The following is a 14,425-nucleotide window of genomic DNA, read 5'->3' on the forward strand; positions in this document are numbered from 1 at the left end:
TGTCTCACTTTCGGCATTTGTAAAATTGGTGTAAAATTTAACTAGTACATGTGGTGATTTCAACTGTGTTTAGGTCACAGTGAGAATTTAATAAATATGAATCCATATTAATTTATGGCCTTTCTTTGGTGTGTGTGGCACCTGCTTTGGCCCTGTTAGTTGCCTAGCTAGTGGCTTGCCTCCTCCTCTTTCTTGCTGGCAGAACCCGTCTTCTGTGACGGAGGTCAAACATGTCTGATGCTCATTTTTCCAAGCCTCGCTCATATTGGGGCACGACTCTGTGACCTGACTCAAGCCAGTAACCTAAGGATTAGTCTGCTAGCAGGAGGGAGGTGGAGGAGTTGGAGATGGTGATGTTGAGATTGTTTATAGATAATAATTTCCTTCCTGAAAAAAAAAAAAAAGGGAATTATCTAGGAAAATCCCACCCCTCTTTCCTAGAAGAGTGCCAGGAGCTGAGGGAGCCTCTGTGGCCCTTGGGTGGAAGCCAAAAAGTGAAAGGTAGTAGAGCTGAAAGGTAGAAAGAGCCTGTGTCCCTGATGACACTGGTGACAGCTGTGTCCACCTGGAGAGTGCCTAACTCCAGACACCTTACTGTGTGACGTAAGATGTATCTTCAAGCCGTCACTAGTCAGCTACTCTGTGACTTCCAGCCCAAACTGTTACCACTGATAGAGGCACTTCAAAAAATAGCATTGATAATTTCTAAAAAGTGCCGATCAGTATTTGGAAACATGTATGTAAAGTGGTTTAACGTATAAACTGTATGATATTTTGAGGAAAAAAATAATATTAATCTCCTAGGTAAAATTTTGACCAAGCTATTTGCTCTTCCATACAAAAGGGTCATGCTGAACTTCAATAAACTAGGGGACAAAGACCTATTGAAAAAAGCCCATCCAAAGTAAATAAGCCTAAAAGAAAATAATTTTTTTAAAAGATTTTATTTATTCATTTGAGAGAGAGAGACAGTGCAAGCTGGAGGGAGAGGGAGAGAGAGTATGAAGCAGACTCCAGGCTGAGCACAGGGCCGGAGGCAGGGCTTGATCCCACAACTGTGAGATCCTGACTAGAGCCGATATCAAGAGTCGGTCACTCAACCAACTGAGCCACCCAGGCGCCCCTAAAAGAAAATAATTTTTTATTTTAAAAAAAATTTTTATTATGTTCAGTTGAAAATAATTTTTAAAAAAAGCAAACAACCGGGGCGCCTGGGTGGCTCAGTCAGTTGAGCCATGGACTCTTAGTTTCTGCTCAGGTCATGATCTCAGGGTACTGGAATTAAACCCGGTATTGGGCTCCGTGCTGAGCAAGGAGTGTGCTTGGGATTCTCTCTCTCCCTCTCTCTCTGCCCCTCCCACTTGAAATCTCTCTCTCTCTCTCAAATAAATAAATAAATCATTTTTTTTTTTTTAGATTTTATTTATTTGAGAGAGAGAGAGCAAGTAAGGGGAAGGAGCAGAGGGAGAGGGACAAGTAGGCTCTGCGCCCAAGCACAGAGCCCCATGTGCTCGATGCTGAGATCATGACCGGAGCTGAAATTAAGAGTCAGAAGCTTAACCGACTGAGCCACCCACGTGCCCAAATAAACAAATCTTTTTTTTTTAGCGCAAACAACAAAGCTAATCCTTTAGCTTTCTTAAGTTTTTCTTTAAGTGTGTACTAGACCATAATATGCTAACTGTACCAATTTTATGTTGTATCCCTGCATTATTAATATTCTGTTTCCAAAGGATCACATTCTGTTTTCTTATGAATATTTTTCTTCATAATTGACACTTAGGAGTTCATCATTTTCAGAGTGTTTTTAACTTTTTTTTTTCTTATGTTCTAAGGTATTACTGAAGTTTAACTCACATAAAATATTACATTAGTTTCAGGTGTACAACATATTGTTTTGACATTCCATATGTTACTCAATGTTCATAAGTGTAGTCACCATACCATTATTACAATATTATTGACTATATTCCCTCTGCTGTACTTTTAATCCCTGTGACTTATTTATTTTATAGCTGGAAGTTTGAAGCACTTAATCCCCTTTATCTATTTCACCCATCTTCCCACCTACCACCTCTCAGGCAACCACTAGTTTGTTCTCCAGGAGTCTGTTTTTTCCTTTGTTTGTTTGTTTTGTTTTTTAGATTTCACATATAAGTGAAATGATACGGTATTTGCCTTTCTCTGTCTGACTTATTTCACTTAGGTCCATCCGTGTTGTCACCAATGGCAAGAGCTCATTCTTTTTTACGGTTGAGTAATATTCCTGTGTGTGTGTGTGTGTGTGTGTGTGTGTGTGTGTGTGTGTGTAGCATTTCTTTGTCCATCCATCTATTGATGGACACTTGTGTTGCTCCCATATCTTGGCTATTGCAAGTAATGCTGCAATAAACACAGGGATGCATGTATCTTTTTGATTTGGTGTTTTCATTTTCTCTGGGTAAATGGCCAGTAGTAGAATTATTACCATATGGTAGTTCCATATGGTATTTCCATTTTTAATTTTTTGAGTAAGCTCCATACTGTTTTACACAGTGGTTGTACCAATTTACACTCCCACCAGCAGTGTACAAGGGTTTCCTTTTCTCCATCCTTTCCAACACCTATTTCTTGTCTTTTTGATAGTAGCCATTCTGACAGGTGTGAGGTGGTATCTCATCATGGTTTTGATTTGCATTTCCCTGAGGATTAGTGATGTTGAACATCTCTCCATGTGTCTATTGGCCATTTTCATATCTTCTTTGCAAAATGTTTATTCAGTTCTTCTGCCCATTTTTAAATCAGACTGTTTGGTTTTTAGTGTTGAGTTGTGTAAGTTCTTTGTATATTTTGAATATTAACCCCTTATTGGCTATTTCATTTACAAATATCTTTTCCCATTCACTAGGTTGCATTTTTTTGTTGTTATTGATGATTTCCTTTGCTATGCAATTATGAGTGTTCTTTAAATAGTTAACTAACTCTCAAATAAACTTCTAGTTATATTAGTAGATTTTCAAGCAATACAAGAATAATAAAATAGTGTCTATACTCTCTATGACCACACAACATCTTTATGCCATGAGACCTAAATTGCTTACCTTTATTCTTAAAGCCTTTACTACCTAATCAGAGCCAAACAATAATATATTTTGTAAAGAAAATTTCATACTAATGCATCATTTTCCTTTGGTCAGTCAAAAAAATGGTAACGTCTGTAGGATAAAATACCTAGCTTACAACATAAGGATAAGCAGTGTTATTTTCTGCATGATATTAAAACAAAATTTTTTTATTTAAAAATTGCCTATATATTAAATATTCTATACATGAAATAATTCTACTGAGAGTAAATATTGAACATATGCTACAACTTGGGCTGAATTTGACAGTGTTTATTTAACTGGTCAAACATTCTAGATTTTTGTAGGTTGTGGTAATTACTGGAATCATTTATGGTTTAGAAGGAAAAGTAGATTCACATATGCTACTATGTTTTTTTGTTTTGTTTTTTGTTTTTAAGACTCATGTCTGAAGCCTCAAATTCTGTGGAAAATATCTGGACGAAAAGAGATAATCAGATCCAGCAATCTCACTCCTTGGTATTTACCTAAAGGAATTGAAAACATATGTCCACATAAAAACCTCCATGCAGATGTTTATAGCAGCCTTATTCATAATTGCCAAAACTTGGAAGCAAATGAGATGTCCTTTAGTAGGTGAGTGGATAAATAAACTATGGTACATCCAGACAATGGAATATTATGGAAATGAGATATTAAGCCATGGAAAACATGGAGGAAACTTAAATGCATGCTACCAAGTAAAAGAAACCAATCTGAAAAGGACACATACTGTATGATTCCAATTATATGACATGCTGGCAAAGGCAAAACTATAGAGACAGTAAAAAGATCAGTGCTTGCTAAGGCTTTGGGGAAAAGGAGAGATGAAAAGGCAAAGCACAGGGAATTTTTAGGGCAGTGAAAATACTCCTTATAATGTTGTAATAGTGAATGCAACATCCTTATGTAGTTGTCCAAACTCAGAATATGCAACACCAAGAGTGAACCCTAATGTAAACTATGGACTCTGGGTAGTAATGATTTGTCAAACCAGTTTCATCAGTTGTAACAAATGTTCTGTCTGGTGGGAAATGTTGATAGTGGGGGAGACTATGTATGTGTGTGGATAGGGAATATATGGCATGTCTTTGAATCTTCCCCCAATTTAGCTGTGAACCCAAAACTTCTCTAAAAAAGAAAGTCTAAAAAAAGAGAGAGATAATCATTCTTGATTTTCTGTCATGTGCTTTACACCTTAGAGCAACTGTTGTTTACTAATACCTACCACCTATAGGACACTTACGATTTGATCAGACAGGGCTATGTGCTCTACAAATATGACCTCAATCATCACAACAATCCTATCAGGCAGGTAGAATTATTCTTAATTTTTTGGGGGGTGGGTGGGGAAAACACAACTTAGAGAAGTAACTTGCCCAAGACTTGTGGTTAGAAAACATGAATACAGGTTGGTATGGTTCCAAAGCCTTTGCTCTTAACCACTGTTATTGTAACAGCCCATTTCAACCTCACCCCACACTTATGCCCAGCCCAAACTTCAATGGTTTAGTTAGTGCAGAACTGGAGTAGTTGCCTGTCTCAGTGTTTTCTGGTAAGGACCTCTTTCAACAACAGGTAACATGTTGCCTGCTCCTATAGACTAAATATTTATATTCTCCCCGAATTCATATTTTAAAACCCTTATCTCCATTGTGATGGTATTTGAAGGTGGGACCTGTGGGAAGTAATTAGGTCATGAAGGTGGAGCCCTCATTATGGGATTAGTGCCCTTATAAGAAGAGACATGAGAGAGCTTATCTTGATCTTGGACTTCCCTGACTCCAAAACTGTAAGCAATAACTATCTGTTGTTTAAGTCACCCAGTTAATGGTACTTTTGTCATAGCATCCTGAACTAAGACATACACTTTCTCTCTAGGAAAAGTGATGCCTTTCTGTTCCCCAAGACTTTGCTCAGTCTTTGTTTGACTTACCCTGTGGACAACCATCCTTACGGTAAATGGAGTTTACCTAATTGCAAGACTTAAATAATTACTACAGTAATTAAGAGAATATGTTGGCTAACTGAACATAATAAAAAAAAAGAGAGAGAGAGAGAATATAATGCTGGCATGTGTTTAGATTATCCATTATTAGAACAGAATGGAAGGTCCAGAAGTAGACACACACACGAATGGTCTAATCATTTTCAGCAAAAGCAATAAGTTAATTCAATGTGAAAGAAAAAGTCTTTCAAATAAATGATGATAGAACAACTGGATATCTATATAAAATGAAGTAAACCTTGATATCTGCTTCATTCCTTACAAGAAAATGAATGCAAATTGGATTGCTCATACAGGAGTGCCTGGGTGGCTCAGTCAGTTAAGTGTCTGCCTTCAGCTCAGGTCATGATCTCGGGGTCATGGGATCGAGCCCCGCATCAGGCTCCCTGCTCAGCGGGGAGTCTGCTTCTCCCTCTGCCTCTTCCTCTGCTCATGCTCTCTCTTTCAAATAAGTAAATAAATAAACTTTTTAAAAAAGATGGATCATACATTTAAATATAAAAGCTTAGAATCATAAAAAGTCTAGAAAAAATACAATTATCTCCACAAAACTATGAAAGGAAAAATGGATAAGGATATTTGATTGTATCAAAATTTAAAATTCCTGCTCACCAGAAGGTATCATTAAGAAAATGAATGGGCAAGATACAAAGTGGGAGAAAATATTCATTATATATATTTCATAAAAGATTTTTTTCAGAAAATATAAAGAACTACAAACCAGTAGTAAAAGGACAACCCAATACAAAAAGGGCAAAAGACTGAATAACACATCATAAAAGATACACTTATGGTTCATAACTATTAAAAAGGTGCTCAACATCATTAGTTATCAGGGAAATGCAAATAATATCACAATGAGATGCCACTTCACACCTACTAGAACAGCTAAAATTTTTAAAAAAGTGGCTGTAATGAATGCTGGCAAGGACGTAAAGTAATTACATATTTTGTCCTTTTTTCATATGCAAATTCAGTGTTTGTTTTGCCCTTACAACATGTCTCAGTTAAGACTACTCACATTTTAAATGTTCTGTAGCCATAGGTGGCTAGTGGCCTCTGCATTCTCTCTATTGGACCTGGATTTATTAATGTTAGCACTATTAACATTTGGACTGAATAATTTTTTGTTTTAGGGGCTGTTCTGTGCATTGTAGAATGTTTAGCAGCTGACCTCTACCTACTAGATGCCAGTATTACAAGGTCTATAAATCTATAGTTAGATCTCAGTATATTCCAGGGCACAAGTAAAAAGTCTGACTTGGGAGAAGTCTTTCATATTAAAAAAATGTGCATGATTTTGCTGATTTATATTGGCAGAAACCTATGGAATATGATAATGAATTCCAGGGATGTTAGATCAGGGACGAAGGAATACAATTTTTGATGAGATCGAAGTTATCAATATGGATATATTAATCAAAAACCATGGACCTGGGGCACCTGGGTGGCTCAGTCGTTAAGAGTCTGCCTTCGGCTCAGGTCGTGATCCCAGGGTCCTGGGATCGAGCCCCGCATCGGGCTCCCTGCTCAGCGGGGAGCCTGCTTCTCCCTCTCCCTCTGCCTGCCTGCCTACTGGTGAACTCTCTCTCTCTGTCAAATAAATAAACAAAATCTTTAAACAAACAAACAAACAAACAAAAACCATGGACTCATTGTGCTTGCCTGAGCATCTGGGAGTGGTTCAAGGTTTGCTTGGTTGTTGAAACCTGGATCCAATGCTGTCCTGCACTAAATAAAGTTGAGATGCTAGAAATCTCATGATATATTTTAGAGGATTGACTTAAAAGACTTAGGGAGATAGGATGTTGGAATGGATTTATCATGTGTGACTCAGTCACCTATCTCCAATTGTATCCTGAGAAGGCTAGAGGACCTCCTCTTCACTAATGCATTGAGAAAATATTGGGAGGGAGAGGAAGCTGTTGTCCTCTAAGCCCAGGGATGAAGTTAGGAGATGCTGCAATTGAATAGGATCTCTAATTCCCTAATGGAAATAATAGGATATCAAAGTGGCAGAGGCCAACTGACCTTGCTTAAGCATCAGGGATGAGATAGCAGTGTTTACCATAATAGGCCCCGGGGCCAGAGCAGTAATCATAGTTGTTTGACTGGGAGGGATCTTTAGCAGTGTGAAAGTGATTATGGTGTCCCTGTAATTGAAATGGATGGACAGCCTTCTAAGATCTTACTTGATCTATAATAATGAAAAATTGCTAGATCTGATGAAGAGAGATCTGAACTTCATCACCTTAATGGAGATTTACAGCATCTCGACATTGCTTCTTAATTCATGGCTATTATAATAAGAAGGTCAGTTGATAGGCCCTGGAATGGCCCTTTTCTACTGAAAAAGTTAACCTAAGTCCCATACCATATTTCTAGGGGAATTCTAGTGATTAATGCCACCATCAAAGACTTGAAAGATGCTGGCGTGGTGATTCTGAACATACTCGCATTTAACCTTCTATTTGGCCTGGGTAGAAGATGAATGGGTCATCTAAAATGTTGATCCAGATGTAGTCTTTTTATCGGGTGAATAAGTATAATTCCTAGCATCTAGTATGCAGATATCGCTCTGGCAAATGTCTTTTATTCACCCTAATATGTGTAGAACAGCTGAAGTTGTTTGATTTTTATCTGGAAGTGAGAATGTGAGAGAATTTTTTGCTTTACGTAAGAGCTATGTTAGGTCTTTAGTTCTCTGTCATACTATAGTGTGCAGAGACCATGATCATTTCATTACCTTTTGGGGTATTGCTTTTGTCTACTACATTTATTGTATTGTGCTGGCAGAACCTGATGATCAGGAAATAGCACATACCTTAATGCCTTGTGTAGCAAATTGTTTCCATAGACGCAATGTGACTTTGACACTGTCCCATCAAGAGGTGGAATCTTTTACTTTTTCTCTTGTATTTGGTCTGGCTCTCTGATATATTTTAGATAGCAAAATGCAGTGGAAGTGGTTCTGTGTAACTTGTGTGGCCTTAGATCTGCAGCTTCTTCCTTTGCTACCTAGGACACTCACTCTTGGAACACACCTGCCATGAAAAAAGCTCAATTTGGCCACATGCAGAGCTGCATGGATAGGGTGAAAGAGGCCTTAGCCTTCCAATTGAGCCCACCTAGTCACCAAACATATAATTTTGGATATTCCAGCCTCAACAGCTATCTGGTTGCAACTTGATGAGAGATACCACCTATTGCCACGTGGAGGAAAAAACCCACACAGCTGAACCCTGCCTGAATTTCTCACCGCAGAATCATGAACAAATAAAATGGTTGTTGTTTTAAACCACTAAGTTTGTTAAAACAGCAAAAGAAAACCAAAACATGTTGGAGAGAACACATGCAACTCAGAGTGGGGGATAAACCCTATGAAAATAATTTATTACACAACCAAACTATTTTTTTAAATTGCTTTTTTATTTTGCTAAATTTTATTTGCATTCATCAAGTATCTTTAAACCACTATTTCATTGTTTGCTACTTTTACAATTACAGTATATATTTGTTCCCGTGAGGAAAGAAAACAAAATTACCACCCAACATTGCATCTTGCATCTGCTACATACAAAGGTACCATTAATGTGTTTAATATTTATGAGGTACTTATTTTAAATGCTTTATATCAGAGGTCTGCACACTCTGTCCTGTGGGCCAAATCTATCCTGGTATCTATTTTTGTAAATAAAGTTTAACTGGAACACAGCCAAGCCATGTGTTTATGTATCCTCTATGGCATCTTTTATTCATCAATGGCAGAGTTAAATATGGCAGAGACTGTATAATCCACAAAATCTAAAATATTTACTATGTGGACTTCTACAGAAAAAGTATGTTGGCCTCTGCTTTAAATTATGAGGAAATTCTTGATGTATTATTTCATAGGTAGTCAACTATTTAATGATATTTGGGGAAACTGGCATTTTTGGTAGGGCTGGATGAATTTTTTTTCCATTTAAATAATATAAAATAAGGGATCTTTCTATCCAAAAATTCACTATCCAACCAGATTTCAGATTTAGATTAGAACAGATTAGATTTAGAAGATGAGAGATGCCATATTTACCCGGATAGTTCAGTTCAAATAGTCAATTTGAGAATCTAATGTAATCATCTTGAAATTTTGTGACTGTTTTTCCCTTTGCATGTCTTTTTTTTTTTTTTTTAAAGATTTTTTATTTATTTATTTGAGAGAAAGAGAATGAGAGACAGAGAGCACGAGAGGGAAGAGGGTCAGAGGGAGAGGCAGACCCCCCGCCAAGCAGGGAGCCCGATGCGGGACTCGATCCCAGGACTCCAGGATCACGACCTGAGCCGAAGGCAGTCGCTTAACCAACTGAGCCACCCAGGCGCCCCCTTTGCATGTCTTTTAAAGGTGGTGATATCTAACACTGATGTGATTTAAGTATTTTTCATAAGAGAAGCCTAATTTTGTGTACAATTATTTTTCTTATTATGACAAGCTAGTAAGTTTCGCTAGAATCCCAGGTAAGTGCTGGAAAGACCCTCAAAATTACTTTCCTTGCCCCAATTCCACATGTCCACCTCCCTCTCTCCCGTTTTTTTTTCTTAAAGGAGGGGAAGACTAGTTCAGAGTAGCAAAGTTAGTTGACTTGCCAGAGGTCATGATTCATTAGTAAGAGATGGATCAGTCCCCACTGCTCTTTAGCATTTGCATATATGGAACAGTTATATGTTCGTTATGAATGAACTTTTAACTGCCATGAACTTTTTGCTGGACAATCAGCACTGGGGAAAAAAAAAAATCTTTGCTATAATCATCAACTGAAAATGTTCTTTAGTAAAACCAATAATGATGTATGCCATGTCATGGCTAAACTGCTCAGTTGACAATTGCTCTATTTGCAAATTTCACATGATGGTGTACAATTCTTAACACGAATATTAAGTTGAGGTGGATAGTTTTTTACTTTTCCAAATAAAATCTCGCCTTGCTTGTTCAAGAGTGTATAAATCATACTAGCTGGCTATAGTACAGATGCAAAGAATTTGAAATCTGAAAGGCGCCTTGGAGATCACCGTCCAGTTCCCTAATTTAGCAGAAGGAAGGAGGCCTAGGGAAGATCCCAGCTAAACAGCAATACTATATATTTAAAACAAAGTTCCTTGTGTCGCGGTTGTTTGGGCTTTTTCAAATGTCTCCTTTAAAAAAGCACAGGCAGGGCACTTCCAGGCCAACTATCAGAAAATTCATACTCTATCGGTCTTATTTCTCTTTCTAGGTTGAGCTCAATTAAGATTTTGGTAACTATACACAAGAGGCCACTAATGTAAAACAAAAGGTTTGAAGGGCGGGCGGGAAAAGTTTACCCAGAGTAGCAACTGAGAGACAAAGAGCCTCTCCCCGGCCCCGCCCCCTGATTCTCGCCAATAGCAACAGACGCGAGCCCTTGCTTTCCCGAGCCCGGCCAATCGGCTGCGTCGGCTGTGGCCCGACGGAAGGGGCGGGGCGGCCGTTGCCAGAGAAGCCACTTGATGGTTACTAGCTCCACTTTCGTCCTTCTTGCACCTGGGCGGGCACTCTTCCACCGCAAGCAGTTCTAGGAATTCGCTTCCTTGCCACCTCGCGTCCTTTGGCTTCCTTTCTAGCTTTCGCCTGCGGCACTGCCTCCTGCGTCCCCCTCTCTCCTAGCCGACCCAGGGCTGGAGAGCACAGGTACGCTGGCGGTGGTTTCCACCAACGTTCGCTGAACATCATCTTTGCGGCCCCTTTGGACCCCTTCCATAGCGGAGCGGCGGCGTGCTGACGTCACGGCGGCGTGCTGACGCAGCGGTCGGGGCGTGGTCACGCTTTTGGGAGGGGGGAAGCTTGGGCTCGGACCGTTTCCTTGCGGTTACCGCAGACGCACTTAGGGGTTCGGGTGGTCCGGGCAGTTTTGGGCCCGGATGTGAAAGGCCTTCACGTCCACCCAGAGCTAGACCTCAGCCCCTTTCTGCCCATACCTGCCACTTCCCCCAGAATTGACTGCCTGGCCTGGGAAAAAGACGGCGAGGCTCGTATTCCTAGGGAGGGTGTGGTCCCCAGGACCCCAGGGTAGATCATAGGTGATGGGCTTGTCCAGAACGAAGCCCTTATCCGGCCGGCCCGGGCATGGTGGCGTTTCCTTCTGAAACAATTCCTCTTACTCATTTAGCTGGCTTTTAAGCGACCACCATATAATATACCCGATTGTGGTAGGCCCTGGGGCTCCTTTAGTGAAGAATACTATGGGAGGCCTGGGAGATTAAGTCCTCCAGGTTCCTTCTAGGTTTCCAGACTCAGTAGGAAACTCCTTCAAGTGTGTGGCCTTGGACCGGTCACTTAACTTTCCTGGCTTCAGTTTCCCTATCTGGAAAACGAGGGCAATAATAGTCACTTTGGGGTGGTTGTAATAAAAGAGATTAAGTAAACCAGTGTCAGGTTTTGAGTATAGGTAGTAAGGGTGCTTGTTGATTGAGAAAACCATAGCCACACTGGGGCAGGTATTTAGGATGTCTATTTCGGAGACAAAGTTTCCCTGTCATCTCGCCATACTAAGGTTTCAGGTGTTTTTGAATTAATGAGGTTCTTGGAGTAGTTTTAAACACTACTTGGCTAGTTAAAGGAACAAACCACAGAAAACCTGTTTTTAAAATTAGTTTGCTTTCCTTCTGCTTAGAATAAGAATGTCATGGTCATGTTCCTAATTCTTTAACAGCTAGGTATCCATTTTCTGCCTCTCTTTCTTCTACTTTCACGGTTGATGTGTATAAATAATATGGTTTTTGTACCCAAAAAACCGAAAGGCATGAGAAAGTGGCTTTGTTTATATTGTACAAATGAATGAGACCCAAGGAGCTGAGTATAGCAATGAGGTTGACATAACATCTACCCACCAAACTCAATTCTTTTGGAAGTCAGTTGTTTTCCCGTGGGCTCTGGTTTAGTAGTACTCAATTTATGACTACTTCGTAGATGATTTGTAATGATTCTGTAAGGAACAGATCTTGAAAGAATTGTGTCGAAAAGTTGGTTTTATACAGATAACTCAGGCCTGCAAGTATTTTAAGGAATAGTGATTGACTCAGTATGATTTTTTTTTTAAGATGAAAAAATTTAAAGAAAAGACCTGGTGGGAAAGCAACCCCAACAATGATCCAAAGGGACCCTAAATTTAAAAAAAAACATTCAAACAAACAAAAAACCCCACCTGTAAGTGCTACTTCATTCTGTTCAAACCTCCCCACAGCTTTGGCTGGCAAAGTTTTTTTCTCATTATGTAGAAGAGGCAACTAAGGCCTGCTGTGGCTTAGAGTTGTCCATGTCAGGTGGTTCTAAGGACTAAGAACAGGTGAGTCTGGCCCAGTATTTCATTTTAATATGCTGCCTCTGGGTCATCAAGGAATGGTTAAATTATGTTCAGGCTACCTGTACTCTGTTTGAGAAAGAAGAAATAATACTTTCAGGAGGTTTTCTTCAAGCTCGCAAGTTAATTTTGGTACTTAAAGGGATAAGCTGTCATTTTCTGGAACAGGTATGTGGAGCAATCCATTCAGATGGTCATGGGTAAATGAAGTGTTATATTTGGTCACTTTCTGTACTGAATCTCTTGCTATTCTAATTCCTTCATTGTTTTTCAAGTTTGTTTGTTTGTTTGTTTTTATCACCAGTGGAAACAACTTTTGATTTCTTCAAAATTTTTCCTAGGAAAAGAATGGTGGAATTTCATTTCTCTGGGACCGTAATAACCGGTTTCACTGCTTCTACTCTTCTCCCCTCCATATACCTGGTCCATTCTCCAAAATACCACTAAATTTATCTTTTATTATTATTTTTTTTATTTTTTTTATTATTTTTTTTAAGGTTTTACTTATTTGCGAGAGAGAGAATGAGAGACAGAGAGCATGAGAGGGAGGAGGGTCAGAGGGAGAAGCAGACTCCCTGCCGAGCAGGGAGCCCGATGCGGGACTCGATCCCGGGACTCCAGGATCATGACCTGAGCCGAAGGCAGTCGCTTAACCAACTGAGCCGCCCAGGCGCCCTAAATTTATCTTTTAAAGATGCACTTTTGATCTGTTATTATCCTGCTTAAAATGATTTAATGGTCTGTCTTAACCTTTAGGAAAAAATTCAAGCTTTTGAGCTTGGCATACAGTGACCACTTCATTGTGTCCAGTTTCATCCTTTGCCACTTGCCCTTGCAAATCATGTCCTTTCATGATTCCTTCCTCTTGCTTGTACTTGACCCTGTACCTGACCCTGTAGAATGCCTTTTTCTCTTTCTTTTTGTCATACTCACATTTGTTTTGCAGGACTCTACAATTCTTTAGTAAACTTTGACTAGTGTGAAGAATAGTGAGAGAGATGAGAAGCATTCCTATATCTACTTTGTGTTCTTTGCTGAATATTTCAGTGAATTTTTCAGGAGAAGTTGTGTGCTTTTGTTTGAAGCCAATGGGAGCTCGTTTTCCAAGAATTAATGTTTGGCAAAACAAATTGAAATCTGTGAGATTCTTATGCTTTTCTCTTTGGAGAGATTAGTTTTAAATATATATTTGCAGCTGGTTTATTTACTTAGAGCAATCTAGATGCTAAGGAAGGGCATGAACTGGGATCTTTCTTTTCTCTGACCATGGCCAGCAGTATAGTCCCTGAACAGCCATCCCTCAAATGCTTGTTGTTGGCCAAATGGAACATACTTTAGTGAGTGTAGCTGGGTCAGTGTAAACCGTGACCACGCCTGGAAAAAGCTTTAAGTACATGCCTTTTTGATAGGGGACTGGTAAAGTCATCTCTGTATAGGAAATTTAATTCTTTAAACATTAAAATATATTTAAGTTGCTAATCTTTAGGGGTTTGGTTATTAAATATGTGTGCAGAATATGTGTCTTTGTTTCACCACCAAGTTGTACAGGAGTATATTTGTCAATTGGCAGTATATTCCATGTAATTGAAAACATTTTCTTGTGAAACATCTTTTCCGTAGAGGAATACATTTGGCTCACTAAAATGATAGCATTTTTTATAAAGGTAGGACTTTTTATGTTAAAGAAAATTGTTCAGCACACATATGTTTTTGGTTATAATATTGTCACAACACAAAAATAGTGGAGTGCCTTGGAACCTTTGAACAACTTTTATCCTGGAAAATATTTCTAGATTGTAAGAATATAATTGTTGATAATTTCTATGGATATATCTGAGACTTGACTTATATAGTTCTCTCTGTTTTGAGAATCAGTAATGAAGATAACATTTTTGAATGTTGGGCTAAGAGTCATTCTAAGATCTCTGTTTTTACAGTGTGTTAATTTTATTTGTTTACCC

General features: G+C 38.9%; 1 protein-coding gene across 2 annotated transcripts in view; it reads left to right on the forward strand.

Annotated features, from left to right (window-relative positions):
* The first annotated feature begins 3,657 nt into the window (after nt 1-3,657).
* Nucleotides 3,658-14,425, forward strand: part of ODF2L (outer dense fiber of sperm tails 2 like) — a 47,661-nt gene continuing 36,893 nt past the window's right edge. The window contains exons 1-2 of one of the 2 annotated variants that reach the window (XM_032424667.1): nt 3,658-3,698; nt 4,983-5,059. The gene's annotated coding sequence lies outside the window, so the exon portion shown is untranslated. Of the gene's footprint in view, nt 3,699-4,825; nt 5,060-14,425 lie in introns of those variants that run through there. The other variant, XM_032424676.1, reaches the window with a different exon arrangement.

Source organism: Phoca vitulina, unplaced genomic scaffold (genome assembly GCF_004348235.1).
Source record: "Phoca vitulina isolate PV1807 unplaced genomic scaffold, GSC_HSeal_1.0 scaffold2, whole genome shotgun sequence".
NCBI lineage: Eukaryota > Metazoa > Chordata > Mammalia > Carnivora > Phocidae > Phoca > Phoca vitulina.